Below are 15,736 nucleotides of genomic sequence, written 5' to 3'. Positions count from 1 at the left end.
AGTCCTAAAAATATAAAGAGTAAAAGGGAATCAAATGAAATTACAATACGATATTTTGTAGTAAAAATATGCATATGATGGAATTGAACAATGCAAGGTTAGCCTTGGATTCACGAACCTATAATAAGTACATATATTAATACAATATAGTAATCGAACAAGTTTATATATAATATTATTAATAACATACTTGTTATATTATATGTTATATAGATAAATGTATATTTAATCTATATATTTTATATAACTAATACTTATCACATTAAATTTTAATATAGTAATTACTCATAAAATATTATTTAATATGTAATATTGATATTAATGTAGTTATGTCTTATGTCATAAATATATTTTTATATAGAAAATCTTTATTTGATATATTAATAATACTACTAATAATAACTGTAAAATTATGATTTTACTAATAATAGTAATGATACTGATATTTATACTAATAACTATAATGATAATAACACTACTAATAATAATACTAATACTAATACTTATGAAAATAATAATAATGATAAAAATAAGAATAATAATAATAATAATCATAGTAATAATACTAAAAATAAAAAATTGTATCAAGAGTTTGGTTTAAAATTAGTCGAAAATTTTCGGGTCGTCACACAAGCTGGTTCGCTAAGGAGATTCTTGTCAAAAGTCGTGGAGTGGTCATTACCATTTTTCAAGACTCTAAAAAATTCATTGAAAATTCGAAATTCGGGTGGACTGAGGAAGCCGAAAAAGATTTCGTCGAGATGAAGACACTCCTAAGGGAGCTGCCTACTTTGACTGCGCCTATAGCGAGAGAGACGTTGATGTTGTATCTTCCAACTTCAAAGGAGGCCATCGGTTCGATTCTCGTCGCAGATAGAGGGTCCGTATGTCTCATATTGGGACTTAAAATAGGTACTGAATGTAATGTTTATTATGTATTTCCCACTATTTTGGCGTAGGTACAAATGCATGTTATTTTGTCAGCAAAGCACTTTGTGACGACCCGGAAATTTTCGACTAAATTTAAACTTGATCTTTAAATGATTTCGACACGATAAGCAAAGTCTGTATGTTGAGTCTCAAAAATTTTGTACTGTTTACATAGATTCATTTGACCTTTGACTACTCCAGACGATTCACGAACAATTGTTGTAAATAAATATGTATATATATATATATATATAGGTATATATAAATAATAGTATATATATAATAATTTGAGATAATAAGATACAATTTAATCATTTGAATTTAATATGTAAAATAATATACAAGGTAATAAAGTGATTATTAAAATAAAACTATATATAAATATACATAATTATTATGATATGTATATTGGAAAATAAATAAAAAGTTTAACTATTATATGTCATATAGTTAGTAAAATATACATAATTAATATATAATAGTAATATAATAAATGCAGATTGAAAATATAATGCTATAGTAATATTATTAGTACTTCTATTATTACTATTATTATTAATATTAATGTCAATATTAGTATTATTAATAATAATATCATTATTATTATTATATATATAACTAAAAAGTTATGATTATCAAAAATAAAGATGATAAACATAAATATTAATATAAAAATGATGGGAATTATAATTATAATTATTATAATTATTATTCTTAATATTATCTCTATAAATATTATTACAGTTAATATCATTAATATTATTATTATTATTATTAGCATTAGTATAATTATATTTATTAGGAAAATAATATAAACTATTATCATTTCATTATAATTAGTATCATTATCATTATTATTTATTAATATATATAATTATTATCAATATTTTTCAATAATAAATATATCATTATTATAATTATTATTAGTTAAAATTATTATTAATAATATTATTTATAATTTAAAAAAAATAGAAAAAGAGTACGAATCTGTTATCTTTCGTTTTCTGCCTTTTAATTTTTGGTTTCTTCTAATTGGAATTGTCGACCTCAATCAATCTATATTATTTTTCTTCTGCAAATCACAAGGCGATAACAAATTTTTTTTTTAGAAAACCATCGTATCCCTCTGTTCTTGTTCTTTTTGGCCAAAAATCGAATTCAAACACAACTTGAAAATCCATTAATGCAGAGTGGTTAGGAATGATCTAATTAAACTAACTGTAAGTTTTCATGCTCCAATTCTTCTTATTAAATTCGAATTTCGAAGTCAAAGTTTAATTACAAAAAGTCAACTAAATTGTTCATCGTAAAATTCGAATGTTGTTTGATGTTTCAGATTCAATTATGTATTCAAAAAGTTTCCAGTAATCATTTACAGCATATTTCATTTTTTAATTATAACCTAAAACTATCTAAAATTTAAAATCCAATTTAGAGTTTATAGTGTTCTTGGTTCAAAACTCAAAAACTAGAATTCGAATTCGATTGCAAAAAGTAATAATGTAGTTGTGTTAGGAATCTTTCACTCAAACTTTCTGTAAAATATCAAATTCCAATTCATCTTAACGAACTCGAATTTCTGAGTCAAAGTTTTTAATTTTAAAAGTCAAACATTTGTTCTTGAACGAATTCGAAGTTTATGTTATGATTTAAGTTAAATTAATGATTTCGATAGTTTCTTTATAGGATTATCAAACTACTTCATGTTATAACCATAGTCTATTACACATTAAAAATCGAAAAGCAAAATTTTTTTTTAAAAAAATAAACAGCGACGGCAGTAGCTGTTGGTATACATTTTTTTTTTTCATTTTCAAGAAATGCAAAAACCATATCAGTGATTATATTTTGGTCTATAGTCCAAAAGAAAAACATAATACTCGTAATTAGTAAATTGATTGTTTCCTAGATAATTTGAGGTGATGATGATGAAGAAGAGGAGTAAACAAATTTCAGATTTAAAAAAAAAATGGAAGGAGTATTAAGACAGGAAAAAATGAGATTGGAGAAGTGGTTTAATGTGTTTGTGGGTGAGCGAGAGGTCACGGGTTCGAGCCCGGTTCAGGGCGTTTTCTTTTTAGAAGAGATCTTGAGGTAGTTTTCAAATTTTAAAAATTATTGTTATTATTATTACTATTATTATGATTGTTAATATTTTTTTTTTTATTATTATTAGTATTACATTTATTATTGTTAGTAATATCATTATTGTTAGTATTATTATTGAGTAAGATGAATCCTAGAGTTATTATTATTATTATTATTATCATTATCAATTATTGTTATTATTATAAGTATTATATTTATTAATACTATAAATATTACTAACATATGTATCATTATTATTGTTAATATCAGTAGGATAATTATCAATATCATGATGAAAATAATATGAGTTACTATTAGTTATATTAATGATAGTACTGGTATCATTTTATTATTATTATTATTATTATTATTATTATTATTATTATTATTATTATTATTATTATTATTATTATTATTATTAAGCAATATAATAAAATTCTCATGATTATAAATACAAGTACGAATATTATTATTATTATCACTAATAGTTGTATTATTATTTTTACTATGATTAGGAATATTATTATTATTATTATTATTATTATTATTATTATTATTATTATTATTATTATTATTATTATTATTATTATTATTATTATTATTATTATTATTAATATTATTATTATTATTATCATGAAAATAATACGAGTTATAATTATTTTCATTAATATTAGTATTAGTATCACTTTTATAACTATTAGTATTATTATTGTTGTTAAACAAAAGTATCATTAATAATAATAACATTATTATTATTAATATTATTATTTTAATAAAGTTATTATTATTTTTATTATTATTAATAAATCATTAATATCAAAACTATCATTTTTAAACAGATAAATACTTTGTACATAAAATATACTTATTACATATACTATGATTATATTAAAATTTCACATAACTATATATATATAACCTACTAATATTATTTATATAAATACTTACAAATAACAAATTATCGATTTTTAAAAATAACATTAAACAAGTATGTATATAAATATAGATATATTAATCTAACTATATAAATATTAACTATTATGAATATATACACTAATTAAACATAATAATATATAAATTAAAAATATAATAAGTAAATTTGTTCAGTTACGATTATATGTTTTAATAAATATACAAATGATATAGGTTCGTGAATCCGAGGTCAACCCTGCATTGTTCAATGTCGACATATGTATTTTTTCTACAAAATACAGTATTGTGAGTTTCATTTGCTCCCTTTTTAAATGCTTTTGCAATATATATTTTTGGGACTGAGAATACATGCGCTATTTTTATAACTGTTTTACAAAATAGACACAAGTAATTTAAACTACATTATATGGTTGAATGGCTAGAAGCCGAATATGCCCCTTTTAGCTTGGTAGCCTAAGAATTTGGGAACAGACCCCCAAATTAACGTGAATCCTAAAGATAGATCTATCGGGCCCAACAAGCCCCATTCTGAAATTTGGAATGCTTTAGTACTTCGATTTTATCATGTCCGATGGGTGTCCCGGAATGATGGGGATATTCTATATGCATCTTTTTAATGTCGGTTACCAGGTGTTCAATCTATATGAATGATTTTTGTCTCTATGTATGGGACGTATATTTATGAGAAATGGAAATGAAAATCTTGTGGTCTATTAAAAATGATGGAAATGAATATTTATGATAAACTAATGAACTCACCAACCTTTTGGTTGACACATGAAAGCATGTTTATTCTCAGGTATTAAAGGAATCTTCTGCTGTGCATTTACTCATTTTAAAGATATTACTTGGAGTCATTCTTGGCATATTTCAAAAGACGTTGCATTCGAGTTGTTGAGTTCAACAAGAATATTATTAAGTCATTTATAGTTCAGATATATTATGAAATGGTATGCATGCCGTCAACTTTCGATGTAAAGAAAGTTTGTCTTTTAAAAATGAATGCAATGTTTGTAAAATGTATCATATAGAGGTCAAATACCTCGCGATGTAACCAAATGTAATGTATTCGTCCAGATGGATTAGGACGGGTCGTTAAAGTTGGTATCAGAGCGGTGGTTTTAGCGAACCAGGTCTTGCATTAGTGTATCTAACTGATAGTTGTTTAGATGCATTAGTGAGTCTGGACTTCGACCGTGTCTGCATGTCAAAAGTTTGCCTTATCATTTCTAGTCAGAAAGCATCTGCTTATCATCCTTAGGAAATTACCTTCTTATCATTCTTAGTCTAGACACGTTTTACTGCATTGACTGCATGAATAGTGTATAGACAAAATTCATATCTTAGCGTATCTGATAATTCATATCTTAGCGCATCTGTTTCTGTAGACTTGCCTGACATATGCCGTAAATTCCTCCGTAGTCTACGAAATCTTTAGTACTATATATATAGATATCCTATGTAGTTAGAATACCATCCAATATTCAAAAATCATTTCATATCGTAAAATCCTCCATCCGATCGTATTAGATGGATCCCTCAACCAGTTCGAATTCCTCGGATTCCGACAGCTATTCCAATATGGATATCCACCTGAGCTCCGAAAACATGCGTCACTAGAATGAATTAACCAATCATTTATCCCCAATTTATCTGATGAGTTCGTAGTCGACTTAATCAATGAAGACGAGAAGAAGGCGATACTTTCCATCAACCAAATTTCCCTCTTGGCGATGAACCTGAAGCACTTATCGACGAACCTGTCCGTAATACCATTTTCTCTCTCATCTCCAGGGTATCTCGTCACGACTACGTACTATCACAAATTTTAGATCTTATTCATCCACGCGTTCCGACCGACAATCATCCCGGAATAATAGAAGAAATCAACGAACTTCGCGCTCGAGTAATCAATTGGAAAACGTGGTGCAAAACTTACCAGCTTCAGCAACATCACCGGTCCCAACAGTGCCACCAACAACTCAAGTTTCAACATCACATGCCTCAACATCTCATCCTGTACCTCGAGTATAATCACCGTTCTACATGACGTTCTACATTAATTATCTTCGTTCTTCATGATGATTATGTAATCTCTAATGTTTTAGAGATTATGTATTCTAGATCTAACGGTAAATCATATGAGTTTAATACTATATTTACTCATTAAATCCATGATTACATCTGAAGAAAATATATATGTATATATGTTTTCATAAAGATTGTAATTTAAAAATTCTTTTGTGCAAACTGTTAATGGTGAAAATATTTTAACGGGTAGGTAATACCCGAGGAATATTTAGATTTCACATTAATGAGTCACACTGTACATTCTTCTAATCTGATTCAACAGTCATTTACTATCCTACTTACATCCACAGATATACGTATCCGTTCACCGCAGAATAATCATTTTCATTCAATTTCATAATTGGATTTTGAACTATCAGAATCTAACAAGTGGCATAATGAAGAAAACATTGGACAAAATAAAATTTGTTAGAAATAAACAAATTAATTATGAGAAATTTTGTTAAGAATCCACGCTAACTATTCCTAGCTAACTGTTCCTAGCTAACTGTTAATTTCATATTATATTTTATTTATCGCAACTTATTTATCGCAATTTTATTATCGCAATTTTAATTCTCGCAATTTTACTTATCGTCATTTAATTTCTGTTATTTATTTTACGCACTTTATTTATCGTCATTTAAATACTGTTATTTACGCATTTAAATATCGGACACGTATACAAGGTTTTGACATATCATATCGACGCATCTATATATATTACTTGGAATAACCATAGACACTCTATATGCAGTAATGCTGGAGTTAGCTATACAGGGTTGAGGTTGATTCTACAATAATATATATACTTTGAGTTGTGATCAAGTCTGAGACATGTACACGGGTCACGACACGTATTAATTAATTCGAATATTATATATTGCTAACTGTGGACTATCAACTGAGGACTACCAACATTGGACAATTAAAATGAATTAAAATATTGATTATAACATATGAAACTAAACAATTCTTCAAGTTTGCCACTTGAATTCATCCTAAACTTCATTTGTATCTTGACGATTACGATCTGTGTTCAAACCTTTCATGATTCTTGAAAACACCTCAATCGAGATGATGATCCAACCACATGTTATCCACAGTCATGCACCTGGGAGAACTTCCGGAACCCTAGTAGAAGTTTAACACGTATATGTGATAGCTCCTTTTGCATTGTTATTACCGAAAATAACATTGCAATTCTTTTTCAAATTAGCCAATTTTGTCACAGCTCCAGCAAATCAACTTCAATTTTTCATTCGAATAAGCCTTATTATAACAATTACCCCTTCATCATCGTTACCGGATAACCGTTTATATCTCACCACATTAGCAGAAACTTCCCAGCAACTTCATTACTCATTGGCTTAAGTCTCTCCGAAGAACCATTACATTTGTTCATTAAAACCTTATCATATACTCATCCACATCTTATAACGAAAAGTTACCATACCAATTATCGGGTATTAACAATTAGTATTTTGAATCTCGTAACGCTTTTACATCAACAGTTATATGCATACATATAACCTTTACCTCTTGGAATTATGATCTCCAATTCTGAAATTCTGAAAAATACTCAGCCTGCGAATCAATTCTGAGTATCAAAAGAACTGATAAAGCAGCAAAATCTATAGATGTCGTTAACAGTCAAAAGTTTGATGATAAAGAAGGATATGTTGGAGAAGCTCAAAAGAAAGTTTTAATACAGAAAAACGAATTGAGCAAACCATGAAGGAGACTCTGAACAAATCACAAGGACTAAACTTGTACATAAAGAATCCGAATGATTCTGTTTCTGATGAAATCTATAACGAATACCTTACTCCTTACTCTAAATCGTTGCGGACAATATTCTTCATCATCCTTTGATCTTAGATATTTTACAATTCTAAGATAACATCATATCTTTCATTATAAATATCCTCGATATTTCTGAAGATAAATTCATAACTATTCTTATCTGAGATTATTTATCTCTCCGCGATATCTGCGTTACATCATAAAGGAAACTATTTTAGTTTCTAAATTCTGAAAAACTTGAATTTAAAATATGAATGTTTTTGAAGTAGTGTTGGAAATTGATGCATGAGTTAGTATAATATAATGACACTTGATCAACGTGATTATAATACAGTAAGTCATGCTGAGTTTCTAATGAAACGTGATGATTCACAGACCATAAAGTCATCATGTGCCATGTTACATGACTATTACATTCTATCTAATCTCTAAACATATCGAGAACATATCTTCTTGATAGTTCTATCTTTTCTCTTGAATTTTGGTAATTTAACCAATCAAGATCGTACTATCACAATCTCTCTCTTAGAACATTAATCATGTTAATTCGAAACTTCATACCTACAAATTCTGGATCATTACTCGCTTTACTAGAAGTCGGGAAGAGAAGACAAAAGCATGAAACTTCTAAATATAAGAGAAAATATAAAGCCCAATAACAACACGGAGGTTACAAACCGTAGATATTAATACGAATAGCAATATAAAGACACGGTATAATTAAGAATAGTATCACCCCAAGGTAATAGTAGAAGTAAACAGATTTTTCTGGTGGAATATTGAAAAGAAAGATGACAGAAATGATAATTAGAAAAATATCAAGGATTAGAACGGGATTAAGTATTTTCACAAATCTTTTGGATGTATGAACTAAGAAATAAAGTATAGAAATGGTGAAAATAATGGAACGGGAAAAGTTTAATTTATAATAGGAATATCAGACAGAGTAATCGAGGCAGATCACCGTATTTAATTATAGAGATCTTAATTTCCTTATTCGCCGAAGAATCAAATCTTTTAGATTTCGAAGATTTTCTTTGAATCCCTTAAATTCCGGAAATTAACCGTGACTACGTCATCGGTTAATTCAAACCTGTATTTACTCATTTCACTCTTTTGTGATAGCTTCACTCGTACTCTTCACAAAATCAAATTATTTTATCTATATTACTCAATGATAATAAAACTCTAAATATCAACTTATATGAGTCATGAAAACACACATATTGTCAGCCATGACCATCCCAATCAAATTTCAGGACAAAATTTCTTTAACGGGTAGTTACTGTGACGACCCGGAAATTTTCGACTAAATTTAAACTTGATCTTTAAATGATTTCGACACGATAAGCAAAGTCTGTAATGTTGAGTCTCAATAATTTTGAACTGTTTACATGGATTCATTTGACCTTTGACTACTCCCGACGATTCACGAATAATTATTGTAAATAAATATGTATATATATATATAGGTATATATAAATAATAGTATATATATAATAATTTGAGATAATAAGATACAATTTAATCATTTGAATTTAATATGTAAAATAATAGACAAGGTAATAAAGTGATTATTAAAATAAAACTATATATAAATATACATAATTATTATGATATGTATATTGGAAAATAAATAAAAAGTTTAACTATTATATGTCACATAGTTAGTAAAATATACATAATTTACATATAATAGTAATATATTAAATGCAGATTGAAAATATAATGTTATAGTAATATTATTAGTACTTCTATTATTACTATTATTATTAATATTAATATCAATATCAATATTAGTATTATTAATAATAATATCATTATTATTATTATTATATATATAACTAAAAAGTTATGATTATCAAAAATAAAGATGATAAACATAAATATTAATATAAGAATGATGGGAATTATAATTTTAATTTTAATTATTATTATTAATATTATCTCTATAAATATTATTACAGTTAATATCATTAATATTATTATTATTATTAGTAGTATTAGTATAATTATATTTATTAGGAAAATAATACAAACTATTATCATTTGATTATAATTAGTATCATTATTATTTATTAATATATATAATTATTATCAGTATTTTTCAATAATAAAGATATCATTATTATAATTATTATTAGTTAAAATTATTATTAATAATATATCTATTAATTAATAATATTATTTATAATTTAAAAATAAAATAAAAAAAGAGTACGAATCTGTTATCTTTCGTTTGCTGCCTTTTAATTTTTGGTTTCTTCTAATTGGAATTGTCGACCTCGATCATTCTATATTATTTGTCTTCTGCAAATCACAAGGCGATAAGAAATTTTTTTTTAGAAAACCATCGTATCCCTCTGTTCTTGTTCTTTTTGGCCAAAAATCGAATTCAAACACAACTTGAAAATCCATTAATGCAGAGTGGTTAGGAATGATCTAATTAAACTAACTGTAAGTTTTCATGCTCCAATTCTTCCTATTAAATTCGAATTTTGAAGTTAAAGTTTAATTACAAAAAGTCAACTAAATTGTTCATCATAAAATTCGAATGCTGTTTGATGTTTCAGATTCAATTGTGTATTCAAAAAGTTTCCAGTAATCATTTACAGCATATTTCATGTTTTAATTATAACCTAAAACTATCTAAAATTTAAAATCCAATTTAGAGTTTATAGTGTTCTTGGTTCAAAACTCAAAAACTAGAATTTGAATTCGATTGCAAAAAGTAATAATGTAGTTGTGTTAGGAATCTTTCACTCAAACTTTATGTAAAATATCAAATTCCAATTCATCTTAACGAACTCGAATTTCTGAGTTAAAGTTTTTAAATTTAAAAGTCAAACATTTGTTCTTGAACGAATTTGAAGTTTATGTTATGATTTAAGTTAAATTAACGATTTCGATAGTTTCTTTATAGGATTATCAAACTACTTCAGGTTATAACCATAGTCTATTACACATTTAAAATCGAAAAGCGAAATTTTTAAAAAAAAAAATAAACAGCGACGGCAGTAGCTGTGATGACCCGGTAATTTCCGACCAAATTTAAACTCAATCTTTATATAATTTCGACACGATAAGCAAAGTCTGTAATGTTGAATCTCAAAAATTTCGAACTGTTTCATATATGCATTTGACTTTCGACCGTTCTCGATGATTCACGAACAATTATTTGTAAAAAGATACATATATATACATATAGTATATTGAGAATATGATTTCGAGCTTAAATAGTAAACGTCAGTAAAACTCGGTTGGTATTTCGCCAGTGTTCGTATAGTTCTAATACGTGTTTAATAAGTTTGAATATAAAAATTGAACTGTAAATGGATTACGAAGATTTTAGGTTTGATAAAAATATTTTTACCTTTTTAAATTTAAATATTAGTACTCCGTATATATTAATTGGAACAGAAAATAAATATTTATCGAACAATTTTGATCAGGTTTCAAACAGTTAATGACTGAAATAATTAAACGAACTTAATTTAAAAATTTGGTATTTTTCTGAATTAAATTTATCCGTAACTGTTTAGCAAGGGACACGTTATAATATCAGTGGTGAGTGTCGGCAGTCAATTATCCATATTTATTAGCTGTAAACACGTTTTATTATAATTGGTAGTTCATGAAACCCATGTAATATTATATGAACACATAGCCTTAGATATTCAACATCAAAACACTAGCTTCTTCTCCATATTCACCATTACAACCTACAGCATACACTGGCTGCTACTGTCCACCACCGCCACCACCACAGTCGGCCACCACAGCCACCATTGCCATAAACAACCACTTTCGATCATCACTCATCAAGAACAAACAACCATTTTTTTTCTTTCTTGTTCTTCCTTATAAACACCCAAACACCACCGGGATCACCCTCTTCAACCCCACCATCGTTTCTCCCTCATCCTCTACCTCTCCCTCTTCTCTTTCCGTCCAAGAACCACCACCTTTTAAACACCACCGCTGTAACGCTTTGTTTTTCTGTTCTGTCTAATCCACGCACACACACCCACATACGTTGATGATGTAAGCTATAGTGAATGATAAAGCTAATGATACGTGAAGAGTATAATGACGGGAGGACGAGGTTACGATGATGATTAAGATAATTAGTAGATGATGACGATGAATGGTGAGATGATTTGAAGATCGTGTTATTGATGATGATGTACATACGATGACGGTTATTATGATAGTATGGTGATGATGATATATGTGGATATTAATAGCTCGATGATGATAATATACGGTGTATGTTGATAATTAGGATGATGAAGATCGAAGTGATGATGAACGTGACTCGAATAATGATTTTGATATAATAATTAGTGTAGATGAAGATGATGACCTTAATGATGGTGATAATAACAACGTTTATGTGAAGATACATGATGATAATGAAGTTGTGGTTCGCTGCTATAACCTTGCTTGTCGATGTGATGACCAACCGAAATCAAACCCAAAATAAGAAGAAGTTTTCGATGCTGCTGTATTGTTTTCTTTCTGTTTAAACCGTCGAGTATCCCCACCCACTGATCGAATCTTTGCTTTATGATATTGTTTCTGTTTCTACTTTCATGTTTTGGGTGAACAAAGTAGTTCTATCGTGTACTGTATAGCATACTCGAATATTTCTGATTACCAGCGAAGTATTAAATGATGCTGTTGGGCTGAGGAGTATGTTGGACTGTGTTTGTTTTGCAGTTGGGCTAAAGGCTAGATTAAGGTTGTTGTTGGGCCAGAATAAGCATCGATATATCATTTTATTTCGGGTTTGATACAGAGAAACAATAGCAGAGCATCGGTTATGGGTGTTAGTGCGGGAGCGAGAGGTCGTGGGTTCGAACCATGTCTTGGGCTTTTCTTTTTTTTAGAGAAAGTTTTAAAAGGGTATATTTTCTTTTAATTCCATTTCCATTTCTATTATTATTATTATTATTATTATTATTATTATTATTATTATTATTATTATTATTATTATTATTATTATTATTATTATTATTATTATTATTATTGATATTAATAAGTATTGTAATTGTTAATATTATCATTTTTTTGTATTATGAATAAAATGATTATTATTATTATTATTATCATTATTATACTTATTAGTATTACAATTATTAAGATTAGTATTATTACACATACATGTACTATGATGGAAATCCATTTATAGATACAAATATGAATATCATTATTGTTAATGTATTTATTAATACCATTTAAAATATAGCTTTAACACTTTTCTACTAATGTAACTATTATTATTATTAATATGATTACAACTATTATTATTATCATTACTATCAAGTATTACCTATATCATTAGTATTAAGACAGTAGTGTTTATGAAAGTAAAGGCTTCAAACGACGTTGTTAAGATTATAAGTATTAAAATAAAGATTAGATATAAAAATATATTTATATTACATAACCTAACTAATTTAATAATGCTATATATAAAATGGAAATATATAGAATTTATAAATTATTAAATATAACAAGTGCATCACTAATAATAATATATAAAGTTACTTGATTTCAATTATGTGTGATAATATATATACAAATGATATAGGTTCGTGAATCCGAGGCCAACCCTATACTTGTTCAAGGTCGTTCTATGTATTTTTACTACAAAATACATTAGGTGAGTTTCATTTGCTCCCTTTTTACTCATTACATTTTTGGGCTGAGAATACATGCAAATGCTTTATTAACTGTTTTACAATATTTATATGCGTGAGTTTCATTTTCCTTTTTACTCTTTATATTTTTGGGCTGAGAATACATGCGCAATTTTTATAAATGTTTTACGAAATAGACACAAGTAATCGAAACTACATTATATGGTTGAATTATCGAAATCGAATATGCCCCCTTTAATTAAGTCTGGTAATCTAAGAATTAGGGAACAGACACCCTAATTGATGCGAACTCTAAAGATAGATCTATCTGGCCCAACAAGCCCCATCCAAAGTACCGGATGCTTTAGTACTTCGAAATTTATATCATGTCCGAAGGAGGATCCCGGAATGATGGGGATATTCTAATATACATATTGTGAATGTCAGTTACCAGGTGTTCAATCCATATGAATGATATTTTTTTGTCTCTATGCATGGGACGTATGTTTATGAGAAATAGAAATATGAAAATCTTGTGGTCTATTAAAATTATGAAATGATTATTTATGTTAAACTAATGAACTCACCAACCTTTTGGTTGACACTTTAGAGCATGTTTATTCTCATGTATGAAAGAAGTCTTCCGCTGTGAATTTGCTCATTTTAAATATAATACTTGGAGTCATTCATGACATATTTCAAAAGACGTTGCATTCGAGTCATTGAATTCATCAAGATTAATATCAAGTCATTTATAGTTAGATATATTATAAAATGGTATGCATGTCGTCAACTTTCGATGTAATGAAAGATGGTCTTTTCAAAAACGATTGCAATGTTTGTAAAATGTATCATATAGAGGTCAAGTACCTCGCGATGTAATCAACTGTTGAGAATCGTTATTAATCGATATGGACTTCGTCCGGATGGATTAGGACGGGTCCTTTCAGTTGGTATCAGAGCGGTGGTCTTAGTGAACCGGGTCTGCATTAGTGTGTCTAACTGATAAGTCGTTAGGATACATTAGTGAGTCTGGACTTCGACCGTGTCTGCATGTCAAATGTTTTGCTTATCATTTTTTGTCGGAAATCATTTGCTTATCATCCTTAGTAAATTACATGCTTATTATTCTTAGTCTAGACACATCTTATTGCATTGAATGCATGAATAGTGTATAGACAAAATTCATATCATAGCATATCTGTTATAATTACCTTTGCCTGACAGCTTCCGTAGATTCCTCCGTAACTTATGGGATTTTAGTATTATATATGCATATGTAAATCATGTATTGCAGGATACTAATCTATATCCTATAATCTATTTCTTATCGAAAATCCTTCATCTGATCGTACGAGATGAATCCCTCAACTAGTTCGAGTCCCTCGGATTCCGAAAACTATTCCGATAGTTATCCCGACAGTTATTCCGAATGGATAGTCATCTAAGCTCCGGAAGCAACGTCACCAGAATGAATCAACCAATCATCCATCCCCAATTCATCTGATAGATTCATAGTCGACTTAATCAATGGAGACACGCAGAAGGCGATCCCTTCCACTAACTGAAATCACCTTTTGGCGAAAAACCTGAAGCACTTACCGGAGAAATTGTTCGTAACACCATTTTCACCCTCATTTCCCGAATATCTCGCCATGACTATATCATAACTCAGATTCTAAACCTTATTCATCCGCTCGTTTCGACCGACAATCATCCCGGAATAATATAAGAAGTCAACAAACTTCGCGCTCGAGTAATCAATTTGGAGAACATGGTGCAAAACTTACCAGCTCCAGCAATATCACCGACACCAACAGTACCATCAGTAACATCATCTGTATCATCAACAATCTTTGCCTCAATATCACATTCTGTACCACAAGCATAATCATCGTTCTACGTATCGTTCTATCTATTTTATCTTCGTTCGACATGGCAATTATGTAATCTCTAATGTTTTATAGATTATGTATCTTAGTTCTAACGGTAAATCAAATGAGATTAATACTATATTAACTCATTAAATCTATAATTACATCTGAAGAAAATATATATTTAAGTATGTTTTCATAAAGATTGTAATTAAAAATTCTTTTGTACAAACTGTTAATGGTGAAAATATTTTAACGGGTAGGTAATACCTGAGGAATATTTAGATTTCACATTAATAAGTTACACTGTATATTCTTTGAATCTGATTCAACAGTTATTCACTATCCTACTTACATCCACCGGTATCTGTATCCGTTCACCGCGAAATA

The 15,736-nt window shown here is 28.1% G+C and overlaps 1 protein-coding gene across 1 annotated transcript in view; it reads left to right on the top strand.

Moving 5' to 3' along the window:
- Nucleotides 1-15,736, top strand: part of LOC139870682 (uncharacterized) — a 99,954-nt gene that overhangs the window by 12,621 nt on the left and 71,597 nt on the right. The gene's annotated exons all lie outside the window — the stretch shown is intronic.

This window comes from Rutidosis leptorrhynchoides, chromosome 10, assembly GCF_046630445.1.
Source record: "Rutidosis leptorrhynchoides isolate AG116_Rl617_1_P2 chromosome 10, CSIRO_AGI_Rlap_v1, whole genome shotgun sequence".
NCBI lineage: Eukaryota > Viridiplantae > Streptophyta > Magnoliopsida > Asterales > Asteraceae > Rutidosis > Rutidosis leptorrhynchoides.
The sequence above is the reverse complement of the archived record's forward strand: the minus strand, read 5'-3'. Positions and strand labels throughout refer to the sequence as shown.